Source organism: Bos taurus, chromosome 1, assembly GCF_002263795.3.
Source record: "Bos taurus isolate L1 Dominette 01449 registration number 42190680 breed Hereford chromosome 1, ARS-UCD2.0, whole genome shotgun sequence".
In the NCBI taxonomy this organism is placed as follows: domain Eukaryota; kingdom Metazoa; phylum Chordata; class Mammalia; order Artiodactyla; family Bovidae; genus Bos; species Bos taurus.
This window is the reverse complement of record NC_037328.1, coordinates 121,399,333-121,419,252: the sequence shown is the minus strand read 5'-3', so window position 1 is coordinate 121,419,252 and position 19,920 is coordinate 121,399,333. Positions and strand designations below refer to the sequence as shown.

Sequence of the window (19,920 nt, the reverse complement as noted above, 5' to 3'; positions counted from 1 at the left end):
TGTATATATTCCACCATTATTGGTTGTGTGTCTTTCTTCCTTTATCCCCAGACTTTTTCAAAGTATAAATTATATTCACTGCTTTCGTTTGTTGTATTAGTTGGAGGTAATTACATCCTGCTACCTAACAAACAACTCAGCAAACAGAGTGAATTAATAAAAATTTCCTGCTCACTCATGTCAAAATTCAAGGCAGATGGGTTTTTGAACCTTTAATTTTAGAAAAATCTGAGAGGGAACTATTTAGAGGGGAGAATTTTCTCCAAGTGATAATTCAGAGATATTGTCTCCTTCCATCTGATGGTGTAATTTGCCTCATATGCAAGGAGTTACCCTGCAGCATTGTTAGCAATGGCAAAATAATGGGAACAACTGTGCACCGAACATTGGGGCTGTTCAATGCAATAGAATATTGTGCTATTATTGGAGAGAATGATGTTGCTGTTTATGTAGTGATACAGAAAAAAAAATTCCCATTATATTGTAGAACAAAAAAAATAAGGTGCAGAAGAGTGTGCATCATAAATTACTCTATGTGTGTCTATGTGTTTGTATGTGCATTCTCTGGAAGAAAACACAAGAAAACAATGACAGTGTATGTCATCACTGGGGGAGATGGATGAATCGGAAACTGGGGGGGAAAAGTGCTTTTTCATCTTATATCCATTTGTACTACTTGAATTTTGTACCATATGCATGTACTACCTACTTTAAAAAGTTAGTAAGTAAAACAAATACCAAAAAATATTTCTAAAATAACACAAGCATTGCAAATAAAGATGCTACCAGGGAAGAACTTGAATCTTACCACAAGGATAATGTCCTCATTGTAAGAATCGATAGTGTTTACCAAGGTCACAAGAGAATATTTGGTGCTTTAGTATCGCAGTGGGCTTATGTATCACTCAGTTCCCAACTGCAAAAGTAGAAATCATTCATAATATTTAAAATATAGAGAATTTAATATAAGAATTGGTTTTACTTGTGAAGGAGAAAGCTAAGAAACCAAACAAGTGAGGGTGAGTTACCCTGCAGATTAGCAACAGCTGGAGGCCACTGCCTCCAGACTAGAGGGGAAAGGGGGGGTAAGAGATGTTACAGCATCAAGTCATGAGGTAGGAGCTAAAACTGTCAAATGGGAGCTGAGACCACAGAGAAGCCCCAGTGCTACTGGAGGTGTCTGGGTTAAAGGGGCAGAAATATCCTACTTGCTCTCCCTTTCTTCAGCTGTCTTTGGAACCTTCCACTGGCTGAACCAGGCAGGAAATCAGCTCACAGGGGAACCTGGGAAGTGAAAGATTGAGGGATTACTTCACCTGAAATACAGAGCGGCACTGACTCTGAATGAAACCAGACTCAGGACCAGCTCGCTCCTCCTTTGGTTTACTCAGCAGCGACTGTCATTGTTTTGCCCACATGTAAGTTTCATATCAATATTAAAAGGTCATGTTTCTGTCTAATATGTGACTGTCACTCATCATACAAACTGAAATGCTCTTGCCTTTTCTCCAACATTGTATTATTCTCACACTCAGGATCTACAAGAAATTTCTAATCCTGCCCATTAGATCCAGATGTCAAGCTCGTGGGGTCTGGTGACATATGAACTGACCTTTATACTCCTTACACAAAATAATAAAAAGTGTGGAGGGGGAAATGGAAGTATATATATATATATATAATCCTTGAATATGTACGTTTATATATATATATATATATATATATATATATATAAGTATAGACACATATTCATGAACAGCTACTAGAGTCCTCAGTTCTGAGGGTATGGCTATAAGGGTATCATTGATACTTACCACTACTCATTCTATGCTGTCCTTGCTCTCAGATCAGCCTGTTACTTGCTACTCTTGTTACTTGTTATATTGTTACTCTCCCCACTACTCATTTTATGTTACCCTTGCTCTCAGATCATCTGGTCAGGATTCTTTACATCAAGAAGCATCCCAAACCTTAATTACAGAAGTGTCTGAATTCTTAATGGTTTTGCCTTTATTAGACGAGTCATTTTTATGGGCCAGGGAAGAAATGAACTCCAGAGAATCCCATGGTATTTCTTGCTCTTATTTTAGAGCAGCAACCCAGTTTTCCCTTGTTGATTTGAAATAATCACCCCTATAATACAGTGTGGTCACAAAAGAGTCAGATACGACTTAGTGACTAAACAACAAACAACATGTAATACTATAACCTCGTTGATGCCTTTTATTTCAGAGGTATGAGCCTTTGTGTCTCTGAAAATGGTCAGGTTGTAGATTTAACTTCCAGTTTAATGGGCCCGTTTTGGGGTGTCATAGTAGATACTTGGACAAGATTGCAGAAACTAAAAGAGAAATGTCTCTGAATGGGTTATTTTGTGTACTAGTGAGAGGGACATATTTCACTTCTACTTCTTGGATCCAGGACTTGTGAATAATGGCTTTGAAATAACTAGCATCCTATTAGGTGTGGTTGATTCAAAGAATATACTACATGCTGTAGGAGAACATTTCAACTTTACCTGCTATTCTATCAAATATCATAACTATCTTTATTAGGCCATTCACCCTTCTTTCAGTTCCACTTCATCTGGGTGATGGAGTTTGCAATTAGATCAGAGAACTCCCTGAGAGTGAGCCCACTGTTCCCCTTCCTTTGCAGAGAAACATCCCTTGGTCAGAAGCAATGTTATGTGCGATAACATCTAGGAATTTTGTGGTGGTGCTCACAGAAGCATGGTAGATATAGAAGAAAATTATATCAAGAATATATGTTTAATCCAGTAATTCCACTTCTGGGTATATATCTAAAACAGCTGAAATCAGAATCTCAAAGAGAAATCTACACCTCCACATTCATTGCAGCATTATTCACAATAGCTAAGCTGTGGACCCAATCTAAATGTCCACTGATGAATAAATTGACACAGAAAATGTAGTCTATACATATAATTCAGCCTTAAGAAAGGAAATGCTGTCATGCATTGTAACATGAATGAACCTTAAGAACATTGTTTTTAAAAAGAGAATGTATGTTCATACCAGTAAGCAAAATTCACTTTACAATGTAAAAGGGCCTATGTCATGCACTTGCAGCAGGTGAACTGGTGCCTCTAGAAATGGTGCAATACTGAACTTTCAGTATTGGCACCTATGGTTCAAAATTGGACATTTATCAGACACATTAATGAAATCAACCTTGATGAGGGAACGTCCATGTTATTGAGACCATGCATAACCTACATCCTGCTGATATGGCCATTTTTATCATGAGCCTATCAATAACAAACTCAGAATGGATGGGAAACTAGGCTGCCAGTTCTGTGGCAGGACATCTTGTCCACATAATTAGTGAGATCCTCCTTAGCTGTCGGGGGACACACATAAGAAAAGCATAAGAAAGAGAAGCAGTTAACTGCTCAGTCGTGTCCAACTCTTTGCGACCCCATGGACTGTAACCCACCAGGATCCTCTGTCCATGGAATTCTCCAGACAAGAATACTGGAGAAGACAAGCATACCTATTTGGCAAAGTCTGTGAGCTCCTCTCAACCTATTTGCCAACAGTCTTTCAATCTTATTCTTCTCAAGTTTCTGACCAATGAAGACAAATAAACATTGTCATGAATCAGAGTAGAACTTCACCTCAAGCTGTCTCTCCTGTTAGACCAAAAAAAAAAAAACACCAGGTATAATGTCCAAAGTCTTAATTACAGGAAGCTTTATCTTCACCATCACCATCCTCCAAGATCATCCCTGAGTGAGAGAATAATCTGACAACAGTCTCTGGGAAGGCTGTGCCACAATATCATGCAAATTCTGTGTAAACCAAGACCAACTATTTCTTCCACCATCTGTTGATCATAAAGAGTCCATGACAGGCCATGGTGGTGGTGGTTTAGTCGCTAAGTCATGTCCAACTCTGAAACCCCATGGACTGTAGTCCACCAAGCTCCTCTATCCATGGAATTTTCCAGGCCAGAATACTGGAATGCATTGCCGTTTTCTTCCCCAGGGGATCTTCCCAACCCAGGGATGGAACCCACATCTCCTGCACTGACAGGCACTGGCAGGTGGTTTCTTTACCTCTGAGCCTCCAGGGAAGCCCATAACAGTCCATAGTTGTTGATTAATAGAGGAGTGGCAGTGCAGCAGAAGTAGGTGTCAGGCAAGCAGGAGTTTTTTCATTCCATTGAGCCTTCAGAATCTGTTCAAGAAAAGCTTTATGTACTAATTCTATTTCAAAATTCTCTGCTGTTGCACATGTTAAACTTTAACACCAGTCCCTTTGCAAGTTTGTATATTCCAGTTAAATTGTATTTCTATCATGTATTCCATTGGATTTGGGGGTCTGATCTTCTTATATCTTCTCTGCCACTACAGAAGATTAGATATTATTCTAGGGTACCTATGACATTTCACTGGTTCTCTAACCATGACATGAACAAAGAACTCTTAAGATCTGAGTCTGTAATTTTCTTTCTGTAAATTCTTCAAAGCTGTCAGAAGCAGATATTCTGAGGGTGGTAATGAAATGTAATGAAATCATCATTACAACCAGACTGGTATGGAGCTGTGGTTACTTGCTTTCCCAAAGCATTGCTTTGAATGGCATTTTATTCCAATAAAGCACGGGTTAATTTAAGTAATTTAAGCCACTGCATGTCAGGTATTAGGATTATCCTATTTTCCACCTTCAAGGATGTCATTTTTATAGTCATACTCAAATAAAGAAGAAGCCCAATCCTGCAAACCCACCTTGAAAGCCTGACACTTGGAGTGACTTCTAATAACAAGAAGTCGTCAATGATGGTGTAATAAGAAAAATAAATCCACTCCAAGTCATAAACAGAAATTAATGTAGTAAAATGGTTACAAAAGCGACAGAAGAGGCTGAGAATCAAACCAGGGAGTCATCCAGAGATTAACAGCAGGAAGTCCTACTTGCCCCTAGAGTGAAATGACTGAGAGATCAGGAGGTATTACTGAAAATCAGGGACCCACGAAAATCAGAAGAATCTGAATCAGAAGGACTGGAGTCAAATGTGAGATCTGACACCTGCCTCTACACTGTCTGAGGCTGAATCAGAGGGAGAAACACTGTAACAGCTCCTTTCCACTTGTCTTTTAATATTTGGCAGAACATCCCCATAGGAAAACCCCAGTGGAAAAGAGTTAACCCAGGAGACTGGGAGACGCAGCCAGCTGAGATCAGCCTGTGTGTGACTCAGCAGGGCAGGAAAAGTGTAAGGAGTGAAGCTGAGGGCAGGTTCAGAACCAGCACAGGGCTTTTTTGTGGGGATGGGGGCGGTGTCACAGATGCTGAGGTCAACATGTAGGGTAAAAATCCAGTACAGAAAAATTCATCTTGGAAATTCCTTAAGTTTTTCCATAAGGCAGAACAAAGTATTTTTAAACACAAGAGGCATCTCAGCTTGGGTAGATGCTCACACCATAAGGGTTCTTAGGAGAATAGAGACCAAGTGAATAAAGCAGATCCTTGTGTCCCTCTTCTGCACTAGGATAGGTGTACATGGAGTGGAATAGTGGAGACCGTAGCTGAATTTGAGAAAGTTAAATTTACATACACTATGACTCCACTATCCTTTAAGGAATTGTATGAGTAAGACTTCGAATTAATAATAAAACCACTGAAGTAAAAACTGATCAGCCCACCTAATAGACACTAAATTGTATGAGGCAAGTTATATGGAGAATCCCAAGAGAATAGACCAGACACATGAGTTTTACCCAGTAAGAAAGTCATTATCTTCAAAGTTGAGAGGGGAGAAGTGGCTCTGGCTTTAGAATGGAATTCATCTCTCTGGTCAGTTTCTTGCACATCAGGAGTGGGAAATTAATTAGAATGAGAAGTTTCTTCCAATTCTATAAAACATTAAGATCACAGACTTCTTAAGCCTTGTCCTATCTTGTAGAGTATAACATAAATAGGAGAGAGCTATTAGGATTGGTCAATGATTGCCCCCAAACTTGGGCACCATAAAACTAGAAATACTGAAGTTAACAAGAAGAGCATTGACAGAACAATGAGAATGATCACCATGCCTGGCAAAGCAACAGCTTTCTGTAATCAGAGATCATAGTGCTCAGGAAAGCTGCAACTGAAAACAACAGCAATAAGAATTTCTAGAAATATACAGGAAGAGAAAGTATATTGTAGAATATTGGGGTTCTGTGTTTTTAATTTTTAAATATACAAGGTGCTAGTGTCACCTTGTATATGTATCCACAGGCTTTTAAGGCCTAAAGAAATTTGGGACGCCCAGATAATGATATGTAGATTAGACAAATTTCAGTAGGAAATTCCTTTGTAGGATTCTTCCTTAGTGAATCTGTCTCCACCTGAGTATGTTGTAAATTGCGAAGGCTTTCTCCAAAATTCTATTTTTTAACTCCTCTTTTTTCTTTTTCTAATTTCTTCCTGTGGCTTAGAACAATGGCCCTAAACCTTATGTGCACATTAAAATAACATGGAGAGCTTGTTTATAATACTAATGGTGACTCATCAGTACTGCTATGTGTCCCTGATGTCCACACTGGGAATCAGACTCATCCAGAATACAAGATATTCTTCCAAAAATTGGCCTATATTCCTCAGAAGATTCAAGGTAATGAACAGAGAGGGGGAGAGAATCTTCTAAATTAAGATGAACTAAATCCAACCAGTCCACTCTAAAGGAGATCAGCCCTGGTTGTTCTTTGGAAGGAATGATGCTAAAGCTGAAACTCCAGTACTTTGGCCACCTCATGCGAAGAGTTGACTCATTGGAAAAGACTGATTCTGGGAGGGACTGGGGGCAGGAGGAGAAGGGGACGACAAAGGATGAGATGGCTGGATGACATCACTGACTCGATGGACGTGAGTCTGAGTGAACTCCGGGAGTTGGTGATGGACAGGGAGGCCTTGCATGCTGTGATTCATGGGGTCGCAAAGAGTTGGACACAACTGAGTGACTGAACTGAACTGAACTGAAAGACATAAGAAAGCTCTGCTGCTAAGTCACTTCAGTCGTGTCCAAATCTGTGCGACCCCATAGACGGCAGCCCACCAGGCTCCCCCGTCCCTGGGATTCTCCAGGCAAGAACACTGAAGTGGGTTGCCATTTCCTTCTTCAATGCATGAAAGTGAAAAGTGAAAGTGAAGTCACTCAGTCGTGTTCGACTCTTAGCGACCCCATGGACTGCAGCCTAACCAGGCTCCTCCATCCATGGGATTTTCCAGGCAAGAGTATTGGAGTGGGGTGCCATTGCCTTCTCCATATGAAAGCTCTATCAGTAGCTAATTGATTAGATCTTTTATAGGACATAATATATCATTTCTACATGTTATCTAATATAGTACATCTTTGAGGACAATAAGAATACCGTAAACAGTTACACCTGACAACAGGAAATAAATGGAGATGTCTCAGGCAAACTAGGATATACTGTTTCCTAGTTATAAAGAACATTTTTCAAAGAATTATAAAAATATGAAAATGGTCTGTACACTGAAAAATGTTGCTGAATTATGTTGATTTTCTGAGGGGTGATGAAGTCCTGGTTATATAGAGAATGTCCTTATTCTTGGAAAGTTTCATTCCAATCCCAAAGAAAGGCAATGTCAAAGAATGCTCAAACTATCATTTGACATGCTAGCAAGTTAACGCTCAAAATCCTTCAAGCTCGGCTTCAACAGTACATTAACTGAGAACTTCCAGATGTACAAGATAGATTTAGAAAAGGCACAATAACCAGAGATCGAATTGCCAACAACCGTTGGATCATAGAAAACACAAGAGAATTCCAGAAAAATGGTTGTTTCTGCTTCATTGACTATGCTAAAGCCTTTGACTGTGTGGATCACAAAAAACTGTGGAAAATTCTTCAAGAGATGGGAATACCAGACCACCTTACCTGCCTCCTGAGAAATATCTATGCGGGTCAAAAAGCAACAGTTAGTACTGGACACGAAGCAACAGACTGGTTCCAAATTGGGATAGGAGTATGTCAAGGTTGTATACTGTTACCCTGATTATTTAATTTACACACAGAGTTCAGTTCAGTTCAGTTCAGTCACTCAGTCGTGTCCAACTCTTTGCGACCCCATGAATCACAGCACGCCAGGCCTCCCTGTCCATCACCGACTCTAGGAGTTCACCCAAACTCATGTGCATGAGGTCGGTTATGCCATCCAGCCAACTGGATGACCATCTCATCCTCTGTGGTCCCCTTCTCCTGCCCCAATCCCTCCTAGCATCAGGATCTTTTCCAATGAGTCAACTCTTCGCATGAAATGGCCAAAGTATTTGAGTTTAAGCTTTAGCATCAGATCAGATCGATCAGATCAGTCTCTCAGTCATGTCCGACTCTTTGCGACCCCATGAATCACAGCACGCCAGGCCTCCCTGTCAGGCCTCCTTGTCCATCACAAACTCCAGGAGTTCACCCAAACTCACGTCCATCGAGTCCGTTATGCCATCCAGCCATCTCATCCTCTGTCGTCCCCTTCTCCTCCTGCCCCCAATCCCTCCCAGCATCAAAGTCTTTTTCAATGAGTCAACTCTTCCCATGAGGTGGCCAAAGTACTGGAGTTTCAGCTTTAGCATCATTCCTTCCAAAGAAATCCCAGAGCTGATCACCTTCAGAATGGACTATTGGATCTCCTTGCAGTCCAAGGGACTCTCAAGAGTCTTCTCCAACACAGTTCAAAAGCATCAATTCTTCAGCTCTCAGCCTTCTTCACAGTCCAACTCTCACATCCATACATGACCACAGGAAAAACCATAGCCTTCACTAGACAAACCTTTGTTGGCAAAGTAATGTCTCTGCTTTTCAATATGCCATCTAGGTTGGTCTTAACTTTCCTTCCAAGAAGTAAGCGTCTTTTAATTTCATGGCTGCAGTCACCATCTGCAGTGATTTTGGAGCCCCAAAAAATAAAGTCTGACACTGTTTCCACTGTTTCCCCATCTATTTCCCATGAAGTGATGGGACCGGGTGCCATGATCTTCGTTTTCTGAATGTTGAGCTTTAAGCCAACTTTTTCACTCTCCTCTTTCACTTTCATCAAGAGGCTTTTTAGTTCCTCTTCACTTTCTGCCATAAGGGTGGTGTCATCTGCATATCTGAGGATATTGATATTTCTCCTGGCAATCTTGATTCCAGCTTGTGCTTCCTCCAACCCAGTGTTTCTCATGATGTACTCTGCATATAAGTTAAATAAACAGGGTGACATTATACCACAGAGTACATTGTGCAAAATACCAGAGTGGATGAATCACAAACTGGAATCATGATTGCCAGAAGAAATATCAGCAACCTCAGATATGCAGATGATACCATTCTAAGGACAGAAAGGGAAGAAGCTAAAGAGTCTCCTGATGAGGATGAAAGAAGAGAGTGAAAAATCTGGCTTAAAACTCAACATTCATAAAAAGAAGATAATGGCATCCAGTCCCATCACTTCATGGCAGATAGATAGGGAAAATGTGGAATCAGTGACAGACTTTTTTTCCCTTGGGCTCCAAAATCACTGCAGATGGAGACTGCAGCCATGAAGTTAAAAGACACTTGCTCCTTGGAAGAAAAGCTATGACCAAAGCAGAGATGCCAATTTGCCGACAAAGATCCACATAGTCAAAGCTATGGTTTTTCCAGTAGTCATGTACAGATGTGAGAGTTGGACCATAGAAAAGGCTGAGTGCTGAAGAACTGTTGCTTTTAAACTGTTGTTCAGAAGAAGACTCTTGAGAGTCCTTTGGACGGCAAGGAGAACCAACCAGTCAATTCAAGGAAATCAACCCTGAATATTCATTGGAAGGACTGATGTTGAAACTGAAGCTCCAGTACTCTGGCCAGCTAATGTGAAGGGCCAACTCATTGGAAAAGACCCTTATCCTGGGAAAGATTGAGGGAAAAAGGAGAAAGGGGTAAGGATGAGATGGTTGGATGGCATCACCAACTGAATGGTCATGAGTTTGTGCAAACTCAGGGAGAAATTGAAGGACAGGGAAGCCTGCCATGCTGCAGTCCATGCGTCACAAAGAGTTAGACATGGCTTAGCTTATGACCAACAACAAGGTTTACACTGAAGTGTTTGAAATAAAATATCATGATGTATTTGTCCTTCTTGTGGATGGTTTGACAAAATGGAAGTGTGTGTGTTTGTGTGTTTTATAAAGAAATATATGAAGCTAGTTTGCTGCTGCTGCTGCTAAGTCGCTTCAGTCGTGTCCGACTCTGTGCGACCCCATAGACGGCAGCCCACCAGGCTCCCCCATCCCTGGGATTCTCCAGGCAAGAACACTGGAGTGGGTTGCCATTTCCTTCTCCAATGCATGAAAGTGAAAAGTGAAAGTGAAGTTGCTCAGTCGTGTCCGACTCTTAGCGACCCCATGGACTGCAGCCCACCAGGCTCCTTGGTCCATAGGATTTTCCAGGCAAGAGTACTGGAGTGGGGTGCCATTGCCTTCTCTGATGAAGCTAGTTTAATAATATGTTAATCATACATTAAGGTAAAAGGCTATATGTTTCCACTGTACTGTTCTTTTTTTCTTTTTGCCTGTTGGTCTTCATTGCTTCATGTGGGCTTTCTCTAGTTGTGGCAAGCAAGGGCTACTCTTCATTTTCATGTGTGGGTTTCTCACTGCAGTGGCTTACCTTGTTCAGAGCACAGACTCTAGGTGTGCAAGCTTCAGCAGTTGCAGCACATGGGCTTGGTAGTTGTGGCTCCTGGGCTCTAAAGCACAAGGTCAGTTGCAGAGCACAAGCTGAGTTGCTCCACGGCATGTGGCCTCTTCCCAGATCAGGGATCGAAACAGTGTCTCCTCAGTTTCTTTACCACTGAGCCACCAGGGAAGCCCTGTGTGGTTCTTTTAATTTTCCTATGGGTTGGAAATAACCCCCACAAAAAATTTCTCAACTATTGTAAAAAGGAGGAAAATAAAAATAGATTAATCAACATTAAAATTTATACTTGGGAAAACCAATAGAAAAAACTGTGATTCCTAACTCCCTACTATATCCCCAGTTATTTAGATTTAATTGGTGTGGAATGAAATCATAAACAATCTATTCCAATTATTCTCAAACAGTTTTGAGAATAACAAGTTTTGACAGTTAATCCTGTGAAAGTAACTTCTAGGCCATATTCACTGCCCTTATCTCTTGTGCTACATTTCTGATGGTCTAAATGATGGATATCTTCAACTGTAGAGTTGTTTGGCCCTTTAAACTTATTATGCCTCAAGATACATTAGTTATCATCTTTCTTTACCATTCGCATTTCTTTCATTCTCTATTCATTGGTTATCTATTTTTCACTAATGACACCTGCATTCTCCCAAGTACCTGAACTCAAATGCATTGAGTCATTTCTTTCCTGCCCCTCCCATCCAGTCAGAATCAGCATTGACATCTCCTCTTCCCATCCCCATTTTCATTACCATCATTCAAGACTTCATTACCTCTCTCACAGAACCATTGCAAGGGTCTCATTGTTGGTTTCTCGCTTCTGTTAAGCCCCTTCTCCAATCAGTGCTATGAACTACAACCAGAGTAAGCTTCCAAACAGAAAAGTGAAACTGTTAGTCACTCAGTCATGTCCACCTCTTTGCAACCCCATGGACTGTAGCCTTCCAGGCTTCTCTGTCCATGGGATTCATCAGGAAAGAATACTGGAGTGGATAGCCATTCCCTTCTCCAGGAGATCTTACCAACCCAGGTATCGAACCTGGGTCTCGTGCACTGCAGGCAGATTCTTTACCATCTGAGCCACCAAGAAAGCCCAAAACCATGCCTTGAAAACAACAATAACAGCAGAGCTTTCCTTTATTCCCTGATACCTACTAAATTATATTAAAACTGTATTTCATAGTATTTAAAATTCTCCGTTGCTTTATTCTGAGTAAAAATGTCAGGTTTATTCTTTAGGGACATATCTTATATCTGAGTGAAAATCCAGATCTGCCTTTTTATGATCTGTACCCATATTGAAATTGTTTTTTGCTCATTAATACCTTCCTCCAAAACCGCTTCTTCAATGACATACTTCTTCCTTCTAAACCCTCCAGTTATCCCCTTTTGATTAATTCCCAGAATATTTCATTTGTATCAAACCTGCTTTTCTAATCTCTAAAATAGAAAGCTGAGATCTTGCTTCAGAGGAACCTCAGAATAGATTCTTCATTTGATGCCTTCTTATATCTCTTGTCTTACTTTCATCTACTCATTTCTGTTCAGAAAAGTGATGAGTTGCATTGCTTACTTGCAATTTCCCAATTTGATCTTTAGTTTTTGGAATTTCTTTTGTGATATTTCCAATGCCAGCAAGGCATTATGCTGGAAAAAACTGCCAAAATGAATCTTTGGCTGAGCACATTCCTGGGCCTCTGGTTCACATATACTTCTTAGGTCCAAAAGCTTTCTTAAACTTTTACTATATATATGTATGTATGTATATATATAGTGAAAGTGTTAGTAAAGTAACTCAGTCATGTCTGACTCTTTTGCAACCCCATAGACTATAACCTGCTAGGCTCCTCTGTCTATGGGATTTCCCAGGCAGAATATTGGAGTGGGTTGGCAAATTCTTCTCAGGGGATCTTCCTGATCCAGGGATCAAACCCGCATCTCCTGTGGCTTCTGCACTGGCAGTCAGGTTCTTTACATTGCGTCACCAGGGAAGCCCTGTATATATAAGCTTATATATAAGCCATATATACAATAAATACAGTTTATATATACTCTGTAAGCTTATTATGAATAGGAAACATCTTCTACATTTCTATAGACTATGTAGTATGATTTGCATACATGTTTTTGTTCAATAAATGTATACTGACCTGAATTGAACAAGTGTTTTTTTTTTGTTTTTTTTTTTTAACTTTTTATTTTGTACTGGAGTATAGCCAGTTAATCCAACCAGTTCATTCTGAAGGAGATCAGCCCTGGGATTTCTTTGGAGGGAATGATGCTGAAGCTGAAACTCCAGTACTTTGGCCACCTCATGCGAAGAGCTGACTCATTGGAAAAGACTCTGATGCTGGGAGGGATTGGGGGCAGGAGGAGAAGGGGATGACAGAGGATGACATGGCTGGATGGCATCACTGACTCGATGTACATGAGTCTGAGTGAACCCCGGGAGTTTGTGATGGACAGGGAGGCCTGGCGTGCTGCGATTCATGGGGTCGCAAAGAGTCGGACACAACTAAACGACTGAACTGAACTGATAGCCAGTTAACAATACTGTGATTTCAGGTGGGCAGCAGAGGGACTCAGCCATACATATACATGGATCCATTCTCCGCACAAACTCCACTACAATCAAGCCTGCCACGTAACATTGAGCAGAGATCCACGTGCTATACAGTAGGTCCTTGTTGGTTATCCGTTTTTTTTTTTTTTTGACTTTTTATTTTGTACTGTGGTATCGTTCATCAACAATATTATGATCATTTCAGGTGAACAGCTAAGGGACCCAGCCATACATATGCATGAGTCCCTTCTCCACCAAACTTCAAACTTCCCTTCTGTCCAAGCTGCCTCAAAACACTGAGCAGAATTCCAGTAGGTCCTTGTTGATTATCCATTTTAAATATTAATATAACAGTATATACATGTCAATCCCAAATTCCCTAACTATCCCTTCCTCTCATCCTTTCCTCCTGGTAACCATAATGAACAAGTGTTTTTAGTGTTCTGTATAGAATAGTGCTATAAAAATTACAAAAAGAATTACGATTATTATTCTTTATTTCAAAATAAAGTAAAATATTTTCATTTGCAATCACACTCAGTGAGTTATAGCTGAATTCTGTACCAATATGTTAAACTCTGTATCATGGAAGGCATCAGAATGGCAGAACTTGTTAGAAAGGGAGAATGAGAGGTTTATAGAAACTAGCTAGTAAATAAGAAATAATACTGTTTTTTATTAAATTAAACTAGCTTGAAACTGATATTTATTAAAATTTAAATTGATGAATGCACCAAAGCATACAAATAGAGCTGTAATTCCATCTTGCCATTCTAATGACAATGAAGAACTAAACTAAATGTTCTCTCTCATTTTTTATAATGCTATAACCTTTGGATGAAATTACAGTCTTACACTAAAGTGCATTTGAAGGAGAATATGCCCACCCATATTAAATGTGCTACAGGGAAAAACAGTATTTGCTGTGAATATCTGTATAATTATGTATGCCCTGCTAAGAACATATGTGTTATTGTTCAATCCCTAATGCTGGGATTGTTTAAAATATAAAGGAAAAGAAAAAAAGAGAAAGGTTCTGTTTAATCTTCAAAAAAAGAGAGATGTAGTTCTCTAGAAGGTTTCAAGACTGTGAAATACTTTATTTCTTTTGACAGAACAGTTTTTATTAACATTTGACACTTCCACTCAAAATAAACTATTTTTCTTCTTTATCTTCTGGCCATATTTATAAATTTCATTGAACAAAATGTCAAAAAAGTAAAAAATCAGACAGAAATCAAAATGCAAGTTATAAAGCTACAGAATAGAAAAGAAGCTCTCATCTATAAATGAAAGAGATGGACCAACGAGGAAATCAGTAATTAAAATTATTCTTATCACAATTTCATAATGTAAAGGACTTTTTTAATGAAAATCTCTATTATAAAAGTGAACAGAAATGAAATTGTTTTATCTAAACAAGTTTTTCCATAAGAATAGGATGGAAACCTTATCTTTGACAAAGGAGGCAAGAATATACAATGGAGAAAAGACAATCTCTTTAACAAGTGGTGCTGGGAAAACTGGTCAACCACTTGTAAATGAATGAAACTAGAACACTTTCTAACACCATACACAAAAAGAAACTCAAAATGGATTAAAGATCTAAACGTAAGGCCAGAAACTATAAAACTCCTAGAGGAGAACATGGGCAAAACACTTTCCGACATAAATCACAGCAGGATCCTCTATGACCCACCTCCCAGAATATTGGAAATAAAAGCAAAAATAAACAAATGGGACCTAATTAAAATTAAAAGCTTCTGCACAACAAAGGAAACTATAAGCAAGGTGAAAAGACAGCCTTCAGAATGGGAGAAAATAATAGCAAATGAAGCAACTGACAAACAACTAATCTCAAAAATATACAAGCAACTCCTGCAGCTCAATTCCAGAAAAATAAATGACCCAGTCAAAAAATGGACCAAAGAACTAAACAGACATTTCTCCAAAGAAGACATACAGATGGCTAACAAACACATGAAAAGATGCTCAACATCACTCATTATCAGAGAAATGCAAATCAAAACTACAATGAGGTACCATTTCACGCCAGTCAGAATGGCTGCGATCCAAAAGTCTACAAGCAATAAATGCTGGAGAGGGTGTGGACAAAAGGGAATCCTCTTACACTGTTGGTGGGAATGCAAACTAGTACAGCCACTATGGAGAACAGTGTGGAGATTCCTTAAAAAACTGGAAATAGAACTGCCTTATGACCCAGCAATCCCACTGCTGGGCATACACATCGAGGAAACCAGAATGGAAAGAGATGCATGTACCCCAATGTTCATTGCAGCACTGTTTATAATAGCCAGGACATGGAAGCAACCCAGATGTCCATCAGCAGATGAATGGATAAGAAAGCTGTGGTACATATACACAATGGAGTATTACTCAACCATTAAAAAGAATACATTTGAATCAGTTCTAATGAGGTGGATGAAACTGGAGCCGATTATACAGAGTGAAGTAAGCCAGAAAGAAAAACACCAATACAGTATACTAACAGCAATGGCAACCCACTCCAGGACTCTTGCCTGGAGAATCCCATGGATGCAGGAGCCTGGTAGGGTGCAGTCCGTGGGGTCGCTAAGATTCGGACACGACTGAGCGACTTCACTTTCACTTTTCACTTTAATGCATTGGAGAAGGCAATGGCAACCCACTCCAGTACTCTTGCCTGGAGAATCCCATGGAGGCAGGAGCCTGGTGGGCTGCCGTCTACCAGGTCGCACAGAGTAGGACACGACTGAAGCGACTTAGCAGCAGCAGCAGCAGCAAAGCATATATATGGAATTTAGAAAGATGGTAATGATAACCCTGTATGCGAGACAGAAAAAGAGACACAGATGTATAGAACAGTCTTTTGGACTCTGTGGGAGAGGGTGGGGGGGGGATGACTTGGGAGAATGGCATTGAAACATGTATAATATTATATATGAAATGAATCGCCAGTCCAGGTTCGATGCATGATACAGGATGTTTGGGGCTGGTGCACTGGGATGACCCAGAGGGATGGTATGGGGAGGGAGGTGGGAGGGGGGGTTCAGGATGGGGAACACATATATACCCGTGGTGGATTCATGTTGATTTGTATGGCAAAACCAATACAATATTGTAAAGTAAAAAATAAATAAATAAATAAAAATGTTTAAAAAAATGACAGAAATTGTGCATGAAATAATGAACTTTTCCAAAAATGAATTACTATTTTATTTTGCAAATAAAATATTAGGATATATTTTATTATGCGTGGGCTTCCCAGCTGGTGTAGTGGTAAAGAATTCACCTGCAATGCAGGAGATACAAAAACAGGAGTTCAATCCCTGGGTCAGGAAGATCCCCTGAAGTAGGAAATGGTAACTCACTTCAGTAGTCTTGCCTAGAGAATTCCAGGGACAGAGGAGCCTTGTGGGCTATAGTCCATGGGGTCACAAAGAGGTGGACATGACTGAATGACTGAGCAATTGTTAAGTGTATTTTTTGCCATACATCAAATTATTTATACTTGCTATTTTTCCTCATATTTTCTCTTATTAGCTTTATACATATTTATTTCACAAGAATAAATTCTTGAATTTTGTAGCATTTCTTTCCATAAATAAAAAAGCATTCTTTCAATAGTTGAAATTTTTTTACACTTTATGCAAATAATATACAATTTCCTTCATGACTTAAGGTAAATGTTACATGGTGTTTTTTTTAATAGTGATTTTTCATTTTTTTTTTCAAGTAACTATCTCTTTATGCTGTAAAAACAATATTTGGCATTGTAAAGCATTTAACTATTTTTCTAAATAATGCTTATCTTTTCCTCCACTATTCCTTTCAGCTGTAATGAGACTCTGTTTGTACATATACTTCTAAAACGTATTATATAAAATTTTCATTTTATCCTCCAAAAGACTAGGAAGCCAAACCTTCCAGCATCTAGATTTTAGACTTCTAGCCTCCAGAACTTTGAGAAAATACATTTCTGTTTTTTAAGCTACCCAGACTGTAATGTTTTGTTTTGACAGCCCTAAACAAACTAATACCACAGATAAAGGAGAAGGGTAGTGGAAAGAGAATTCTAGAATGGGTATGAGTAGGTTTGGAGGTAAATCATGTCTGAGGACTAAAAAGTGTTCTGTAAGCTTAGAGGATGAAAGGAAGAAGAAAACATTAGAAATGAAACTAAAGCATTACTATCTCCAGGGCAATGCCTTCCAAGACTGTCAGCATGAAAAAAAGTTTGGGCTTTAGCTTAAATCAATGAGAAACCACTGAAGGATATTAAATGTGGAGAGGAGGATTAGGGTGGGGTGGTGAGAAAACCAATGAAATGACACTATTCTAAACTAGCCAAGAAATGATGATGGCTCTGACTAAAATACTAGCAGTTGAGATGAAGAAAAATGAATAAATTTGAAGGACACTTCTCAGAGGAGGAACTGAGTATTTTGTCTTTGATTAAACTTTGGGGGGAAGGAAGGGAGAAGAATGAGTAACAGACTATTTCCAGGTTTCTGGCTTCATATGGGAGGAAGGATGTGGCATTCATGGAAATGTAGGAATACAAGGTAAGATGCTGACAGGTGAAAATAGTGAGTTCAGTCTATTCTAAACTTTTGAGCTTGAGGGGCATGAAAGTAAAGATGCCCAATAGAGGTGTGAATATATGAATCACAAACTTCAGAAAGAGGTCCTAAGACAGAGTTGAGATGTAGATCTGGGAGTTGTCCATAGATGGTTTTTGAAGCCATGCAAATGAAAGGAACAACAAGTGATTATAAGAAAGAGAATCCTAGGAAGGAAACCCAGAGGAAAAATGGGCCCATGAAGAAGGATAGACTACAGCCTGTGCATAGTAAGAAAATAAAGTTCAGTTCAGTTCAGTCGCTCAGTCGTGTCCGACTCTTTGCGACCCCATGAATTGCAGCACACCAGGCCTCCCTGTCCATCACCAACTCCCGGAGTTCACTCAGACTCACGTCCATCGAGTCAGTGATGCCATCCAGCCATGTCATCCTCTGTCGTCCCCTTCTCCTCCTGCCCCCAATCCCTCCCAGCATCAGGGTCTTTTCCAATGAGTCAACTCTTCGCGTGAGGTGGCCAAAGTACTGGAGTTTCAGCTTTAGCATCATTCCTTCCAAAGAAATCCCAGGGCTGAGCTCCTTCAGAATGGACTGGTTGGATCTCCTTGCAGTCAAAGGGACTGTCAAGAGTTTTCTCCAACACCACAGTTCAAAAGCATCCATTCTTCAGCACTCAGCCTTCTTCACAGTCCAACTCTCACATCCATACATGACCACTGGAAAAACAATAGCCTTGACTAGATGAACCTTTGTTGGCAAAGTAATGTCTCTGCTTTTGAATATGCTATCTAGGTTGGTCATAACTTTCCTTCCAAGGAGTAAGCGTCTTTTAATTTCATGGCTGCAGTCACCATCTGCAGTGATTTTGGAGCCCAGAAAAAGAAAGTCTGACACTGTTTCCACTGTTTCCCCATCTATTTCCCATGAAGTGATGGGACCAGATGCCATGATCTTTGTTTTCTGAATGTTGAGCTTTAAGCCAACTTTTTCACTCTCCACTTTCACTTTCATCAAGAGGCTTTTTAGTTCCTCTTCACTTTCTGCCATAAGGGTGGTGTCATCTGCATACCTGAGGTTATTGATACTTCTCCCGGCAATCTTGATTCCAGCTTGTGCTTCTTCCAGCCCAGCGTTTCTCATGATGTACTCTGCATATAAGTTAAATAAGCAGGGTGATAATATACAGACTTGACGTACTCCTTTTCCGATTTGGAACCAGTCTGTTGTTCCATGTCCAGTTCTAACTGTTGCTTCCTGACCTGCATACAGATTTCTCAAGAGGCAGGTCAGGTGGTCTGGTATTCCCATCTCTTTCAGAATTTTCCACAGTTTATTGTGGTCCACACAGTCAAAGGCTTTGGCTAGTCAATAAAGCAGAAATAGATGTTTTTCTGGAACTCTCTTGCTTTTTCCATGATCCAGCGGATGTTGGCAATTTGATCTCTTGTTCCTCTGCCTTTTCTAAAACCAGCTTGAACATCAAGAATTTCACAGTTCACGTATTGCTGAAGCCTGGCTTGGAGAATTTTGAGCATTACTTTACTAGCATGTGAGATGAGTGCAACTGGGCGGTAGTTTGAGAATTCCTTTGCATTGCCTCTCTTTGGGATTGGAATGAAAAATGACCTTTTCCAGTCCTGTGGCCACTGCTGAGTTTTCCAAATTTGCTGGCATATTGACTGCAGCACTTTCACAGCGTCATCTTTCAGGATTTGAAATAGCTCAACTGGAATTCCATCACCTCACTAGTTTTGTTCATAGTGATGCTTTCTAAAGCCCACTTGACTCCACATTCCAAGATGTCTAGCTCTAGGTCAGTGATCACACCATTGTGATTATCTGGGTCATGAAGATCTTGTTTGTACAGTTCTTCTGTGTGTTCTTGCCACCTCTTCTTAATATTTTCTGCTTCCGTTAGGTCCATACCATTTCTGTCCTTTATCGAGCCCATCTTTGCATGATTTTGTTGGACTTAGAAACCAGATTGAAATATTTAAATGTATCTGTAAGTGATATTAATGGCAGGGTGAAAGTGAAAGTGAAGGTTGCTCAGTTGTGTCTGACTCTTTTCGATCCCATGAACTATA

The 19,920-nt window shown here is 39.9% G+C and overlaps 1 long non-coding RNA gene across 1 annotated transcript; it reads left to right on the top strand.

Annotated features, from left to right (window-relative positions):
- Positions 1-6,426: 6,426 nt before the first annotated feature.
- LOC132346272 (uncharacterized) lies at positions 6,427-13,636 on the top strand. The gene is made up of 3 exons (XR_009496062.1): positions 6,427-6,624; positions 13,256-13,366; positions 13,459-13,636. It is a non-coding gene; the product is annotated as an uncharacterized lncRNA (long non-coding RNA).
- Positions 13,637-19,920: the final 6,284 nt, after the last annotated feature.